The sequence below is a fragment of the Falco cherrug genome, chromosome 13 (genome assembly GCF_023634085.1).
Source record: "Falco cherrug isolate bFalChe1 chromosome 13, bFalChe1.pri, whole genome shotgun sequence".
Lineage (NCBI taxonomy): Eukaryota > Metazoa > Chordata > Aves > Falconiformes > Falconidae > Falco > Falco cherrug.
The window spans coordinates 4,580,120-4,597,392 of NC_073709.1; the positions used below are offsets into that span (position 1 = coordinate 4,580,120).

Consider the following 17,273-nt stretch of genomic DNA (forward strand, 5'->3'; position numbering starts at 1 on the left):
TCATGATGACAAAGGTGGAAAATGTTGTGGGGTTTGGGTCTTTTGGTTTTGCATCTGAATATTGCATTAGAATAAAGCAGTGACTAGGCTCTGTGAGAAGAGTGTGGTGTTTCTGGGGCAAGCGCGTGCTGGGAGGTGCCCGGCTCAGGCTGGCCTTGCCCCTGCTCCAGTAGGGCTCTCACCTGAAGGGGCTGCCTCTGGAGCGGTCTTTACAAATGGGGAGCATGAGGCTCCTTCCAGGCCCCGCTCCCTCAAGATTTTGCTCTGCTCTCAAGCTACTGCCTTTTCATGAACTTGCCATGACTTCAGTAGATTTACCCATGGGTCAGAAAGAGCTAAATTATGCCCCTTTCTGACAGTCTGGCACTAAACTGGGCAGTTTCATTTCAGAGTTTCAAAGACCACACCCTATAATTAGTCTAATTTTTCTAGCTCTCCATTGAGTCTGTCATTTTTCTTGGCTAGCACTGCATATAGCAGTCTCAGTCACAGACGTGTAATCCCATTAAATATGACGGGCCAATTTTCAGCTGCAACCATCAGGTACACTGGATCTGGGGGACTGGTTGCATTTGCAGCAGTGTAGGGTGCAGTTTCGGGCCGACTCTATCAAGATGCTCATCCTATGTGTTACATGCAGAGGCAGCTATGGTAGGTAGTGCATTCAAAACAGTCCAGTGAATGGGCACTTGCCAACATTCAGCTGTTTAAATAATTCATGGGTCTACTGATAATTGCTATTTCAGTATTTCTGTCTCATTTATTCTACAAGAAAGGCTGACAGGGCTGCAGCTTGAGTTTTCTTGGTTAGACAAAAAAATGTTTGCTGGTTACATAGCATCCCTAGGGAATCCCTCGAAACCAGACAAGGGTGCTCATTATTTTCCACTGGCCATGACCACTGGTCTGTGTTAAGACAATTTATTGTTTCCATGTTTACTGTCAGAGAAGAGTTTGTTTTGTCTTATTCTAAACCTCCTTGAAGCCTGTGCATGAACATTCACCTGTTGCTTCGTGGTACCTAGATAAGAATTGAACCTTTTGTATGTGATGGCGATAAGACAGAAATACTGTACTGCACTGGGGGTGCAAGTAGACAAAAATAGGATTATTGATCCCTTGAAAAATGCATGTATCTGCTGGACCTCCTACTGTGAAATGAGGAAACTGAGCAAATGCACTCACTTGAATCTGTCCCCTTTGCCACTTACCTTTGATAATTTGGTTTCTAATATGTTGGTGTAGCAGCAGCACAATGTGTTAGGAAACAAAAATACAAGAGCTGCAACGAATTAAAAACTCTTGGAGGTGATGTAATCTGCAAAGGGAAATCTGTAAGTGTGTATGGTCATCTCCAAAAATGGGAATCTATTTGTAACTGAGGAATTAAAGAGAAAATAAGAGAAGTATTTCACAAAGAAGTAATCCAGGGAAATCATACGCTACATCTTTTTTGCAGGCCAAGCACTAATTTAATCACGGGAGATAAAATTTCTCCTCTTTCACTGCAGGACATGGAAAGGTTACTGGCTCATTTATTTCAGGGCTTGAGTGTGTAGGCATAGGTCATAGTTTATATTCCAGATACTTCCTACAAGCAGGATATTTGCACTTGCTGCATGGTAGAGGCCTGAAGGTGGCTCAGGAAAGCAGCCATCCCCAGTCTGCGTCAAGAGGCGGCCTTGGCAGAGCTGGTTTTGTGAAGGTCTAGATTTCCAAATATTTCACTTTTGCTTCCTCTGTTACATACCAAGTGCAGAGCAAAGGGACCTGCTTTTCTCTTTCCTATTTCTGTGTGTTTGATGGCCTTGCCTCTCACAGGAGTCACTACAGAATTATTAGGTAACAAATACATATATACACACATGCACACACACACAGAGGTGTATTCTTATTAAATAAGGAAGGACTAAGTGATCACACATTATTGACTTAACTGTGTTCCGAACATATAGCTATACTGCTTTCAGATCTAGGGGAAGCCCAGCTTTGGATGTATGCTTTGCTTGCAGGTCTTCTCCAGCACAAAGGAGCCTTTCAATTAGAGCTGTCTTTACTGCGGGGTTATAGTTTGGTGCTTCTGGTCTGGTCAAAGCACATTTACTGGAATAAAAACCATGGCACAAGTGCTGTTTTATGAGGTATCTGCCACCTCCTTAGTGCAGAAGGTGGAAGGAAGGTGATGGACACCATTGGAATACTCAGAAGTAAAAAAACCCCAGTGACAGGTATTTAAGACTCAGGAGTGCTAAAAGGAGAGAGGAGAAAAGAGAGAAAGAGCAAGCTGGCTGATTCCTCAGTGCTAGTCTTCCTCAGATAGTGTAAATGAGTTAATGGGAAATTCAGCCACTTGAAAAGGAGGTTTCAAATAGAAGGATTACCAAAGGCTGTTCAGGAGGCAGATGAAAGAAAATGAAAACCAGCAGAGCAATGCCCCAGTCCATGCTCCAGTCAAGGGGATGCTAATGTGGCTCTCAGCTATTCAAAGCCAAAAAAGCAATAGATGAGGAGGCTGCATTCCCTGGGGAGGGATCTTCTTGAAGAAGAGAAAACATCTCTAAACTACACATTACACCAACCACTCTGCGCAATTATTCAAGTGAAAGGCACAAAGGAAGGAAGCTGGAAATTAGAATATGCAGTCATAAAGAGCAAAGAACAGGTCAAATCCCATTTTTAGTTTCCATAGAATTATGGTTCTATTTAGTGGAAGAAAAAGTGGTAAATTCTTCCTCACCATCAGGCAGCAAGGAAAGAAACGTCAAACCTTTCTTAATTCTCATTTTCAGACTAAAATCTGCCTTTTCCTTCGGTTTTTCCCCATCTCTGTCAGCCCATATCTAAGAAATGAGTACCTGCTGGCTTTTCGTTACATGCCAACAGTGGTTTCTCTACTCTTTATAGTGGCAATTGCCCTTGCAGACAGCTTACAGCCTGTGGGACGGGCAGCAGCACAAGGCATGGCACCCACCTGGAATAACTACGGAGCTTATTCCTTCTTTCCATCCATGTTATTGAGTACTTGGGTTGGTTTATTCCTGGTGTCAGGAAATACAACCATTGTTAAGGTGGAGTAAGGTACAGACTGAGGCAAAAACTGTGATGAGGAGGGCATATAGCAGCAAACAGGCTTGCGAGAAAAATGGGAATGCGAATCTGAAATATCTGTAGGGTATTTAGCAGAGGGTATGGAAGGAGGAGTCTGCAAGACAGCACTACTTCTGCACTGGGCATGTACCCCTTGGGGGCCAGAAGAGGCCTCCTGGGGATGGAAAGAGCTGAGGTGGCTTCAGGACTCCTTACCTCTTGCTTGTGTGGAATCATCTGTCTTACTGCTACACTGCTGTATTTGGCTTTTCAACACAATAACTGCCATTTTTGTGAATTTTGGTACAACATCTCTTCATGACTCAAATGCCTGTCTCCCCAAAATGGTGTCAAAATCTAATTAAGAATAATTACCCTATCAAATGTCTGCATCATTCATTCCTGTAATTTTGTTGGCAAGGCTCAAAGATTTCTGCTGAAAGATGTATAAAATGATCTAGGGTTTTGGTATTTGCCTTTACAATCTTTACTGTGATGTTTTGAACACAGAATCTGCGCAATCAAAACCTGTAGCTGTAATTGACTCTAACCAGTTGTACTATTAGCACCACTATCAGCATTGCAGTAATATTTACATGCCCTACCTATGGGGACTACCGTGTTAGGCACCATAAATAAAATCTGGTGTGGAGATACCTGCGGGAGCTGTGTGTGTCCAGTGCTGGTTGCAGCTTGTGGCATTGGCAGTTCAGATGGGGCAAAACCCCTCTGGGTTTGGGCAAGCAGGGAGTGCAAGGCACACAGCAACGCCAGTCCCTCCTTTGCTACTTATTCCCATTTTTGCTTGAATTCCTGCAGAGCCCCTGAGTCTTTCAGCTTGAACACATCTGGGTCAGCCTCTGCCCTCAATTAGATGTTGGTTCAGTTCTTGCTTTAAGCAGGTTTTCATGAGAACAGCTGAGGGCAGAAACAGGCCTCTGAAGTAAGAAGGTTTACAAATCTTGTGTATTGTATAAGCAAAGAGGGCAAAAAGGACAGTAATCACAAGAACAACTCTCTTTCCTGTCTTGTTGAAACAAACATCTTTTCTTCTAGGACAAACCCATTACTTTTTATATAGCAGATAAGGCTGTTTTGTTGTTTTAATGGATTTATAAATTGAATTTGTTATTAGCAGTGACTCCACTATTGTGATGTTAAATGGCAGGAAATTGGCCCGCTGTGTTGCAGCCACCTCTTAATATAAGTACCTTTCCCCTCCTCTTCTAAGAGTCTGGGTTTTGAAAACCCATGAACAAGGACATCATAGAGAATCTGATTCAGTTCAGTTTAAAAGCTAAATTAGAGCAATTGATCATTTCATTCTGGTGATCAGAGACTCCCAGCGGAAAATTCTGAAACATCTGTAATAGCCAGACTTGCAGAATAACAATAAGTGAATCAGAGCTGTTTGGAAACTTATTTTTCAGCTCACTGGCAGTTATGAATGTTATAGTAATAATTTCAAAATTTTTTAAAAATGGCTTCAAGTCAAACTAAAATGGAAGGTCTCAGTTTGATTGCAAGAACATTTTTTTAAAAAGGAAAGAAAATGGACATTTCTAAGTGAAAAGCCACATGAAAGACAAATCCAAGTCTTTATTTAAGAACATTGTTAGATGTGTTTAGATTACTCAAAAGAGTTTTTTGCTTTTATTTTCAACACGGGACTTGGCACTATAAGCACGCTTCTCGACATGATTTGAGTACCTTTATTCTGCACAAACCAGATAACTTGCCAAAATATGTTGCTTCCCAAAGTCCAGCAGAGATCACTGATTCACTTTATTATTATTAGTCATTACGTCTTGAAAGGAAACAGTTGCATTTGTGAACAAATAGATGCTTTGCATAGGTTGAATCTCAAAAGCTTTGTTTAGATCAAGTTTCCATGGAGTTACCCCACTGTGAAAGAGACATGAATTTATGAGCCCCCAGTTCTACTTAGTGGCATTATCAGAGCAATGGGCTCCTCTGTGAGATGCACATTATGGCAAGGACAGTACTAAGGTCAGTGTAGAAAACTCTGTAAGCAGAAAGCTCCTTAGGCAAGAAATATATTGCAGAAAAGTCAGGAGCAAACTTCAATGAAAATATCAGCAGAACAGCTGAAAAAACAAAAAATGGTTAGGAAATCTTCTATAATGGAGTCATCTGGAGTTGTGACTAATGCATCGTGATACTCTGTAAAAGAAACCCCAACTTCATATTTATTATATTTTCCTCTGCACACGTGGTTTTCATAGGTGTTGGAATGAAAACTTGAAGACAAGCCTATAAACCCCTCTATATTTAAAGTAAATCACACAGAAATCTCAGTATAGCTGTTTTGCCAAGGAAAAAAAAATCCATTCTGCTGATCTTTACTTTTTGTCCTTTTTTTGTATTATGCTTTCTCGGGCTGTTTTTGTATTAAATCAGTTCCAAATAAACAACTATTCATCGTACCAGAACTGCACGTGATTTCAGCTGACACTGACATTAACAGTCTCAGATTCCATAGCACTAAGACATGAAAAAAACCAGAAATAAAACTTACCTTTTAGCTAGGAAAGTGGCTGCTATATTAGAGTATGCACAACTGTTACCAGCACAATACCGATTTTAGTGTTAATAATGAGCTCAAACATTCTGTAGCTTCTCGTGTGTTTTCCTTGAAATCGTGCTCCAGAGGCTTTTAGATCTAAGATGGCATTTTTCACAAGGAAAAAAAAAAAAAAAAGTCTTCATGTTGAAAACAAATTGATAACATCACCTGAGTGCTTTCTAACGACTCTGAAACTGGAGGACAAAGTCATAGTGTGCACTTATCTTAGTCACCTTTTCTCTAAAGGAAACTCTTTGCCTCTCTTCTGCTTCTCCATAGGTTTATAACTTTTAAACTCATTGGCCAATTACAATGGAAGCTCACAAGAAAGAAGAGCAGAAGTCCCACAAATTATTATGTTGATACAAATTTCATGAAGCTAAGCAGATGGAAGTCAGTAACCTGCTAAAAAAATTCAACCCAAATACAAGACTCTGATAAGGGCTTGTACTAGACACCAAAAATCCTATTCTGGCAAGCTTGATCAGTGCAGCTGGGGAAAAGGTTCCACTGATGTCTGTGTTAATCTGCCCCAAGATACAAAACTTTATTCAGTCTTGAAATGGTATGGTCCAGGAAACAATGTGTGCTGTTGTTTTGCAAGGCTTGTGGGTTTTCCCTTTTTTTTTTTTTTTTTTTTTTTTTTTTTTTTAAATTAGACGGGTTTTTTTAAGCAAATCTCATTGTATTTCTGGGAATTGTGAATGTTTAGGTTTGGAGTGTTATCTGATCAAAATCACAAAATTTCAATCTACCAAGGTTACTGTCCCACCAGCTTTGCAGGAAATATGCCTGCAATTAGAATTAATTTACCAAGTAAATCACCTCTGCAGCAAGCAGAGGTTTCGCAGCCATGGGGCATCCATCTCAAACAAAATGCAGCCATACAGTCATCATAACATGATGCAGGTTTTGAGAGAAAAATATTTACCAAGGAGAAGGGAAATTGTAGCACTTCTCTGAGCTAAAAGAAATGTATGTAAATAAAGATAGCCTCTGCTTCCCTAACCCAATTATAATATTGATGTGCGTGATCTGAAAATTACATGCTGTGAAAATAACATACCGTTACAGATAGGCATCTGACTGGCTCTCCTTGATTTCAGACACATGTAGGATAATTACATGCTCCAGCATCTTAATTTGAATTGTTCCAGAAAAAAAAGCCTTTATTTCTATAAAGCTGTTTTAATCCTAGGGCACTGAATAAATGAAGCCTGTGTGGGGGAGATAGCAGCAGCTCCACCGCGTGAAAGTGGACACGCAGAAGTACTGGGACCTGTTCTGGTGCCTCAAAGCTGGGTCCAAGAAGCAGTCAGAGCCTGGCCTGTTTCTGCATGCAGCAGGGAGCAGCAATCTGTACTGGTAGAAGGTATGTGGGGAAGATTTGGGGAAGAACAGTCTATATCATGTCCAACACCAACTTACAAGGTGAAAACACGGTGATAGAAGGCAAAAGCGTGGCTCTTGCTAGAGCATCTATGAGAGAACCTGTATGAGTTCAGTCAGAGGAGCATCACTAGGAAGCTTTTGTGGGTTCGAACACACTGACAGCCTGTGCACCCATAGGTAAATATCAGGCCCAGTTGCAATGGGTGAGTTTCTATGGAAAAGAAAAAAGCAGCAACAATAAACACTACTAAAATTATAAAAGAATTATAACATTTATAATATAAAATTATAAAAAAATGTAAACATTATAAACTAACTCTATTTCTAACTAATTGCTATTATCAGTTCTCTGGTTTGGGGGCAAGGGAAAGCTTTCCTTTCAGATTTCTTTCAGATACAGGTCAAATACTGTTTTTACTTTGTTAAAACATTTTTCTAGTGGAAAGCAGGAATAGTTGCAAACATCCCTGAACAAAGCAACCTGACAATTAAATCATGTAAATAACAGGATTTCTTGTTTCCAGTGCATTTGTTAGCTGCCTGCAGCCCCATGGAGGGGCCGGCTCTCTGTTACCAGTTTTCTGGCAACCGATACCTTGAAGACTGCCACTGTTTGGACAGATTTTGTTGAAGCTGAGCACTGAGCTCAAAATTTGGTGAGGAAAATAAATAAGCCAGTTTTCCACGGAATGTATTTACATTACCTTTATTTCTTTAGGATAAGGGGCTAAAAATGAAGCAATAGTAATATACTGTCATTATCACTTCTGTGCACGCCTACTCAGACACCCAGACAATGGAGGAAGTGAGGATTAAACCAGAATACTGTCACACAGAATTATGGGAATATTCTGATTTTTATCAAAGCCTGGGTCTTATATGGGAATTCAGTCTGTCAGGCTGTATTTCATAGAATCATGGAATTGTTTAGGTTGGAAAAGACCTTTAACATCATCAAGTCCAATCATTTACCTAGCACTGCCAAATCCACCACTAAACCATGTCCCCAGGTGCCATGTCTATGCATCTTAATTAAATATTTTGAGGGATGGCGATTCGACCACCTCCCCGGGCAGCCTGTTCCAGTGCTTGACCAGCCTTTTGGTGAAGATGTTTTCCCCAATACCAATGTAAACCTCCCCTGGTGCAACTGGAGGCCATTTCCTCTTGCCCTATCACTTGTTACTTGGAGAAGAGACTGCCACCTCGCTACAGCCTCCCCTCAGGCAGCTGTAGCGAGCGATAAGGCCTCCCCTGAGCCTCCTTTTCTGCAGGCTGAACACCCCCAGCTCCCTCAGCTGCTCATCATGAGACATGTTCTCCAGCCCCTTCGCCAGCTTTGTGGCTCTGTGGACACGCTGCAGCAGCTCAGTGTCTGCCCTGCAGTGAGGGGCCCAAAGCTGAGCACAGCATTCGGGGGGCAGCCTCACCGGTGCTGAGTGCAGGGGGCTGGTCACTTCCCTAGTCCTTCTGGCCACACTTTTTCTGACACAAGCCAGGAAGCTACTGGCCTTCTTGGCCACCTGGGCACGCTGCTGGCTCGTACTCAGCTGGCTGTGGCCCAGTACTCCCAGGTGCTTTTCTGTGGGGCAGCTTTCCTTCCAGCCACTCTTCCCCAGGACTGTAGGTTGCGTGGGGTTGCTGTGACCCAGGTGCAGGACCCGGCTCTCAGCCTTGCTGAACCTCATACACTTGGCCTTGGCCCATCGATCCAGCCTGTCCAGATCCCTCTGTAGAGCCTTCCTGCCCTCCAGCAGATCAACACTCCCACCCAAGTTGGTGTTGCCTACAAACTTACTCGATCCCTTTGTCCAGATCATTGATAAAGATATCAAACAGGACTGGCCCCAGTACTGAGCCCTGGGGAGCACCACTTGTGCCCAGCTGCCAGCTGGAGGTAACTTCATTCACCACTGCTCTTTGGGCTTGGCCATCTAAACATTTTTTATGCAGCAAAGCATACACCTGTCCAAGCCATGAGCAGCCAGTTTCTCTTCCGTATAGTCCAAGAACCTCCCAGAGTGTTTCCTCTCTGCTGTATTGTATTTCCAGAAGACATCTGGAAAGTTCAAGTCCCCCACAAGAACAGGGGCTAGCGATTGTGAGACTTATCCCAGTTGCTTATAGATTTTTTTACTTGCCTCCTCATCCCGGCTGGGTGGTCTATAACAGACTCCCACCATAATATCTGCCTTGTTTGCCTTCCCCCTGATTCTTACCGATAAACAGTCAACCCTATTGTCACCATCATTAAGCTATAGACAATCAAAACTATCCAACATATAGGGCTACCCACTGCCTCTCCTTCCTTGCCTATCCCTTTCGGTCTCAGTGGTTTCAACTTGCCAGCTTGCTATGGCCAAAGAAGTTTTTTTTAAATGAAAGAATAAGAAAATTAGTTTGTGCTATTACTATCAGACATCACAGTAAAGCTACCCACTGCAAAAGTATCTTCTGTAGGCTTCTCCAGTTTTTGTGGTAGTTTTGCAGGCAGCTTTATATAGGCATATCTGAGCTACTGTTTTATTTGCAAACTGGGTAGGACTGTGTATTTTCTGACTATGGCAAAGAAAACCTCAGGAAATTAAATGTGTTAACCTGACATTTTCTGAACGTTGTTGATATTGCCAAATCATACCTTTTGGTGAACAAGCTGAAAGTTCATTGTGTCCCCTGAGTTTTTCTAAAGCTCTTGTAAAGCACCACCTTTCTCTTCCAGTGGAGACTGGCTGTGAAGTTAATATATGACAAATTTGGGAATGACTCATCAGCTGTTTGTTATTGTGCATGTATTGTATATTCATTACCATCGCCATACAAGGAGTTTCCAGATCTAGCATGCAGTTGTGAGTCAAGCTGATATTTTGAAACGAGGGAGTTTTGTGGGGAAAATGAGCATGCTGGTGGTACTGTGTTCTGAAGAAAGGCAGATTCTTCCAGTAGCTCAGGAGAGAAGCTGCCGCATAATAAGTTGCTGCTGTTTGAACTCAGGAGAAAAAAGTATCCTAAGAACCTAATAAGAATATTCAATCCACTGCTTTTATAGACAGGCCTCACTCAGTAGGAATGTTCCAGCCTTAAATGTGCAGGTTCAGCTCAGTTATGTGAAAAATTCAATTGTAATTCAAATTAAAATAATAGTTTGAATAAATAACTCAAAATCTGCTTCCCAATCAAGCACTAAGGCAGGACTTCCAGCTACCTGAATTGTAGGATGTGTCTTTCCGTCTCCTCTGACTATTTTACTTCTTATGTGGGAAACCACTTGATAGTAAACATAACTGTGACAGTTGGGTTGGTTTACATTAAAGCAGAGGTCAGGTAGGAGGACCTTATGGCAGGAGGGGAAGACCTCCTTCCCTTGGAGAGTAACAGGACTTGCTCAAGAGTGAGCAAGAAAATGGGAGATTGCTGCAAGGTGCAGGTAGCAGCAGGGCCAGTTTTGTAAGGGATAGGTGAAATTTCCCATTGACAGGTGGGGATCACGTATATTTTTGTTGCCACTTGGAATATTATGGAGGTGGCTGGAAAGGCAAGCTGCCTGCGCAGCTGCAGTGGGTGGGGAGTGGCAGTCCAGAGGGTCCTGGGCAAAAAACTCGTGCACCAAGGTGCAGGATGAGTCCCGTGCTTTCTGATGTGTCGCCTTATCTTGGAATGTAACTGATATCTCCTGCTTTCTGTCTCCCAAGGAAATGTGCTGTGATCAAGGTAGGACTCAAATGCTAAAGTCCTTTTTGAACTCAATCCTCTTTGAACTGTGTGATCTCTAATGAAAGCTGGGGAAGTTTAGAGAGGAAAACAGCTTATCTTTTCCTTCTTGCTGGATGGATGCCCTTATTTTGTTTCAGATCATTCAGCATTATTTTTGCTAGGGAAATGTTATTTATTCAGCTTTCAAATGTTTGGTCATCTTATTAATTTTTCATATGCAAAGGCTTTGAATATTTCTCTTTGAAATACCATAACTAACCTCGTTTTTTTCTCAGGGCAATGTATTTGGCTCTCCAGTTATGACCTTCTCCCCAAAGTTGCCTAGAAAAATAGGCAGGGACAAATTCTCCAGCTCATAGACATCAGGTGGGACTGCTACAATTTATGAAGTTCCCATTACAGATACTGAAAGGGGTGAACATGAAAGATGTGTGCCTGGGAGAGCACCCAAGACCACAGTGGTCAGAGGGGAAAACCAAGTGGCCGCCTTCTCTGTGTCTTGTCTTGCTGTCCTTGCAAATATGCCCTCGGCAGAGCTGCTCAAAATTGAAAATAATCTGCTTGAACCCATGGAGTTGCAGAGATGGTAACATAAGGAAAGTGGATCTCCTCCCTTGGCTGAGGATGAACTGTCTCTACTGTCGCTTTAGTATGGTTATTGTTTTGTTTCCTGCTGTTATTGCTTTATCCTCTGGTGTTGCCTTAAAAGGCACAGGCGTTTTGATCTTTAGGGCAAATTCTCTGTGATGCTGAAATAAACTAAACGTAGAGGATTTGCCTTGTTTCTTGTACACAGTATTTTTCTTGCTTTACTTCAGGCTTGCTTCCAGGTTTTTTTCCTGTATGAAGAATGTAGAAACAGCACCAGCATGGACTTGCTGTCCTTGCTTTCCACCAGACCATGTACTGCTCCATCCTTACGACCTTTTTTTGCTGAACTTACCCTTTTCAACTTCTCTAGCCTTTATTTAATATTCATCCTTAATTATTCTTTTTTCTTATTTGTTCTCTAACAGAATAATTTTATTTCACTCAACACCCTCCATTACACTGCTGTTTTCTGAGTTTCATATTCTCCTTTTTGAGTTCAGATCTGCTGGCTGCAGGCTCCAGCTGCCTCGTATAGTAAATAAATGCAGGTTCTTTCTCGTTATATGGTATGAATTGCCATTTCTTTCACTCCCCATAACCTGCTCCTCCAGGCAATTCATTTCACACATCTTTACATTTGGAAGCTGGGAACTGTATTATAGATCAGCACTTATTTATTGACTTGTGTCCTGTTATTATTTTGATAGACGTGTTTTGGTGTATGGCACACCCACCTCAAGTATTTGCTCTTCCCAGTTTATTACTTCTGTGTGGTGTTTCTCTTCACTGTTTTACAGCACTCCTCTCCAGGTGGTGGGTGAGCTGCAAGTGCAGGGGAAACCATGCCTTGTGCAAAGCAATAGCATGTTGGTGGTTGATGTTAAAGCAGCAGATACCAAGGGCATATTTGTACAAGAGCAGGATGACTAATAAACTTTTTAAAAGTGCCCGTGTGACTTAATATACCAGCTCATGTCAGTGTTCGAAGATATTTGGAAGCCTGAAGTCCTCTGACTTTCAACTGTTAGTAACACGTATGTGCCTTTGGTGCTTGTACTTGATTATTCTTAAAAATTAAGCAAGATCAGAGACTCATGATCCACATTTGAAAAACCTAATGTGAGCCTGAAAATATGCCCTGATTTGTCGCCACATCAGCACAGAATCAGAAGAAATGGTGACAAAGCAGCAGGTCTAAGGGCCTAAGTAGACAGTGCTGAGCGAGTCCAAGCTGGCCAGTTGGTTTTGGTGTGACACATTGCAGTAGGTATTGCTAGCCCTAAAAAGAAATCCCTTGGTATTTTGTGGGGTTTTCTGTTTTGTTTTGTTTTGTTTTGTTTTGTTTTTAAATGCTGGTTCCCAAGCTCTCCTGCGTAAATGCAGTTCTGTGGAGCAGGGTGTGCTTTCCTTCTGTGCAATGAAGGAGAAGTGAGTGTGCAAATATCCTCTTCTGAGGCTCCAACACACCGCAAAAACATGCTTTTGTCACTGTGTCAGAATTTATAGTTAATATTTGCAAATTCTGGCAATGTACCAGTGAATTTAATACCATCTCACCACAACAGAAATTTTGTATGCAGACACAAACTTTGCTAGGATATAATTGGTACCTATAGCTCTACTTTCAAAATACTGCATTCAAATACATTCTCACGGAAAAAGAAACCGATGAATCTTCAATACCAGGAGAGTCTGAGACCATCAACAGACTTTCAATGAGTATCAGGCTGCATTTCTTCTCTTGCAGTGCTGCTAAAACATGGCCTTGCCCAGAGGGGCACTCAGGAGCAAATACATCCATTTAGAAAAATGAGTTTGTGGTACCAGTGGAGCAAAGTATAGAAAAAAGAAAAAAAAAATGGTGCTTAAAACCCCAGTTGTGTATTCAGAAAACAGACTGAAGGAGGTAGGCAATGATACAGCACAGGAAAAATAGGCATTCAAAACTGAGCACTGGGCGTGTGCTGGAGCCTATTTCTTAGGGGGGCCTGTAGTTTCAAAGCTGTGTGAAGGGATCAGGAGGGCAGGGGTAGAAATATTAACCAGTAAGTGGTTCCAGAAGGGCTACATTATTCTTACATGACATATCAGTGAATGGCACTTAACTATGCATTAGCACATGGGCAAAAATATTAAGTCTATATTTATGAGAAATACTAAGTCTGTGTTTATCACCTTGCAGCCAAAGAGCTCAGCAATATAAATGAATGCATATGTGAGGTATAGCACTTGTGGCCCGGTGCAGTACTTTCCACGCTTTTCTAGTGAATTGTCTAGCTCTGGAAAGATATGGTTGACATAAACTTGATTCTTTGATTTTTAAGGCCCTATCTGTAATTTTAGTTTTTCTAATAATTTTAAATAGCTTTTACATTGTATTTCATCTCACTGTATCTTGCTGTTTTGTGGGGCTTTGAGGTGTTCAATTTGTACACACGCTTGGAATTGGAGAAAACATTGGAAAAATTCCCCAGTGCAGAAATGTTTTGCTTTTTGAGGTTCTCCCTCTCTCCAGACTACCATACGCACTTCAGCATCTTCTTTTGGCTTTCCAGATACTGAGACATTCTTGCAATTAATTTTGTACATTTCTTTACAGCCTAAAAAAATCCACATGTTCTTTTTTGCAACCAAACCATACAGGTGTCTGGTAGCTTGGTTAGACACTCTGGTGTGACCAAGTAAATCAGCTCACAAAGGGTGCTGCGTTACCTACAGCTACATACAGAGCTGTTCTCAGAAAGTGTCCGTGTGAAGCTGGTCTGTCTAGACAGCAAACATGCCTTGAATCTCAGTAAATTATACCATCATTCACAGCAAAATAATCTTGAATTATTTTGTTGCTCTTTTATGAATTCAGATGTCATTCCTATTTTAATTCACGTATTCCCAGCTAACATTTAATTAAGACAGGTATTCTGGGGTAGCTGTTTTTAATTTTCTTCTAGCTGTGCTTCCATTTCTGTTGTTGCTTCACTGCTGATTTTACTTTAACAATTGGTTGGAAAGGTTTATTCTTCCTTTAATGTTAGTCTTTAAATACTTGCTCGCGATAGGGGCTCTCAAACGCTTATTATACTGGACTACGTGGTGAGAAACAGTCTGCACTGCCGGATCTGGTGGATGATCTCCTGCTATATATATTTCTACACAGACACGTATGCTTTCAATATTTTTGCTACCTGTCTTACTTTACATTATCATTTTTGCAATTATTTATTTCATTGCAAACTACCAGATACCACAGGAGCCACACAAAGTAGCCATCAAGGAAAGGTTGTTTCCTTCATAGCTGTATCAAATGGTCACGGTCTTTGGCACAGTAAGTTACTGAACAGTGCTACTTTTGTTCCTGTGAGTATGGAGTAGGAATGGATTTAGGCACATGGAAGCTGTATTATTAACCTGCTGTGTAATCGTAGTCCAGCAATTTCCCATTGGCAAATTTAATGTGCATCATGCTGACTAAAATACAAATTGGAAAGTATGAACACAAGCAACACCAGGGAATAGTTACCTTGGAACTAGTTAAAAAGCAAAGAAAAGTAACAATGGGTGCCATGACTAAGACTAAGGTAACATTGTTTGCTTGTGATAATGTCGAGTGTTTTTTCATTTTGTCTTCATCAGAATGACATCTACCATAATTTATTATGAATACCCACAACAAAGTTGGATGAAGAAGCAACTGAATCTCATTAAGGTATTTTTTTCTATCAAACCACTTGGTTTAATAATGTGCATCTAAACCACCCTCAGTTTAGGGCTAAAATTGCCTCAATCCTTACAAAGCACAAGTGAGCCTTCATGCCCTTTCCCCCAGGGAGGACAAAGGGCCTTAAACGGTGCTGAGCACCAGTTAATGGCGTTCCATCTCAAGGTCAGGGATTCATCCTGGTTTGCAGTGGTTCAGTGAGGGGAAGATCTATCGGGCTGTGACACTACAATACTTAGCAGCAGAACTAGAAAAAACTCCATCTGTATAGACGACACGTTTCCAAAACTTAGTTACAATATCTTTGTTTTTAACAGAACTTGGGTTAGGAAAAGGAAGACCTTTATTAAGTACTGTTGTCTTGGCATTTTTTGAGCCTGTTCCCTTCACTGTGATGTCTCAGATGGTAAATTCAAAGGCAAAAATGTCATTTTATATTAAAACCTTGATCAGCCAACAGTCCAAACTCTTCCCTGGGGTGACTTTCATAGTGTTATGCCAGGAACAAATTTGATTATTCTCGAGAAAGGACAAAACCCCCCAAAGGTCTGAGGCCTGTTACCTCAGTGTTATACTCATTTGCAACTATTTCGAGATCTGCCCTTCCAGTGGTTTGGAAAACTCGGACCTGGAATGATGGTGACAGCTCCCTGCTCTGAGAAGGTCTTTGTCTTTTGGATGGCCAGTTCAAATTCTTTTTCCCTGGCCGTGAGGTCACCTAATGAAAGTTAAAAGCACTATTTCCACCTTAGTCCTCATAGCGCTGCATGGATGTGAGCTTTTCCCATTCTTTAGTTTGAAAAATTGATAGCTTTGACATCTGAGTCTGAATTATACTAACTGGTAACGATTCAGCAATCTTGTTACTAATGCTCAGATCATTCACAGAAATGTCAATACCAGCTCTGTGACTTGCCCTTCAGAACAGTAAAAAAATGTTCTGAATAAATAAAACCCCAATAGCCCCACACCTAAACCTTTACACACTTTAACAGCCAAACCAGAGCTGTCACGGTGTGTTTCTTGCATGCTTTGTGTGCTCAAACCTGACTGCAGCAGAAACATGGCACTTGACTTTTTGCTGTTTCATGCTTAGATCTATAAAGTTGCCAGGTTGTCTGGAGAGGAAGCCAGGAAGCTGTTTGCAGAGATGGAGTGGCCAGAGGCAGCCAGAATGGGAGATGAGGACTGAGGAATATTTATGAATACTTGAGAATATTCTCGTCTGAGTCTGGGTTCTTTTCCATTCCCATCATCAATTGAAAAGAGCCTGGAGCTAGTGGTTTGTAGTGAGACAGTCGTTAGAAAACAGAAAATGTAAGCAGTAGGGGAGAAATGTAAAGCAAAAGATTTTGTTTGATGCTCATGAAATATTGGAATAAATTCCACTGCATTGTGTCTACGTGCTTAGGAAAATATAAATAGCATACGGTCGTACCAGTCAGCCCTCGCTATTCTGATGGGGGACAAGGAATGGAGTGGAGTGGGAGATACTTCAAGCGCATCACCAAAGATGTGCTCTACAAGTGGTAACCTTCTTATTAAAGCAAATATCAATCTGTATGTACCATAACAATGAAGGGGAACTGCAAAACGATCTTCATTTCTCAAACAAATTTTATCTCCTTCAGATTTTATTAGTGGGTGGATTGCTCCAAGTGTAAAGGATTGCCTGCCCTGCAAATAGGAAGGCACTTATAGCTGAGGCTGTAGTAAACACCAAAGAGACCCAGGAACTTGCTTTTTGGGATCATTAAAGAATTTATCCGCTACCACGAATGAACCAAATGGTTGGAAAATTCCTATCCCAGTTCCTACAGGGATGTAGTTTGATTAAGCTTGATCTTTTTGACACAAATCTTGGAACTATCCAGTATGAACAGACCTCAGGGTGTTACCAAGACCTGGGGAGGCTTGGTAGCAGTGTCATCCTGACAGACATCCGTCTAGCCTGTTAAAGACACACAGAAAGACTTCACAGCTCTGTGTCTCAGTGATTCACTGTTGTTACAATTAAAAAGTTTTTTTTCCTAATATCTCCCTTGAATTTTTTCAGTTTCAGCCTATTACCTTTCAGCCTCTGGGCTGACGAGTGCTGATGCCTACTACACACCGCTGCTGGGCAGACTGGAGTGGCTGCCCCTGAATTTTGGTAGTCTTTCCTTTGACTAAAGCATGTGATCAAGACAG

The 17,273-nt window shown here is 41.5% G+C and overlaps 1 protein-coding gene across 7 annotated transcripts in view; it reads left to right on the plus strand.

Annotated features, from left to right (window-relative positions):
* CCDC85A (coiled-coil domain containing 85A) overlaps window positions 1-17,273 on the plus strand; it is a 196,397-nt gene that overhangs the window by 131,038 nt on the left and 48,086 nt on the right. For 6 of the 7 annotated variants that reach the window (XR_008734850.1, XR_008734848.1, XR_008734847.1 and 3 more), the window contains 2 exons: window positions 6,873-7,046; window positions 14,999-15,071. The gene's annotated coding sequence lies outside the window, so the exon portion shown is untranslated. The remainder of the gene's footprint in view (window positions 1-6,872; window positions 7,047-14,998; window positions 15,072-17,273) is intronic. The other variant, XR_008734853.1, reaches the window with a different exon arrangement.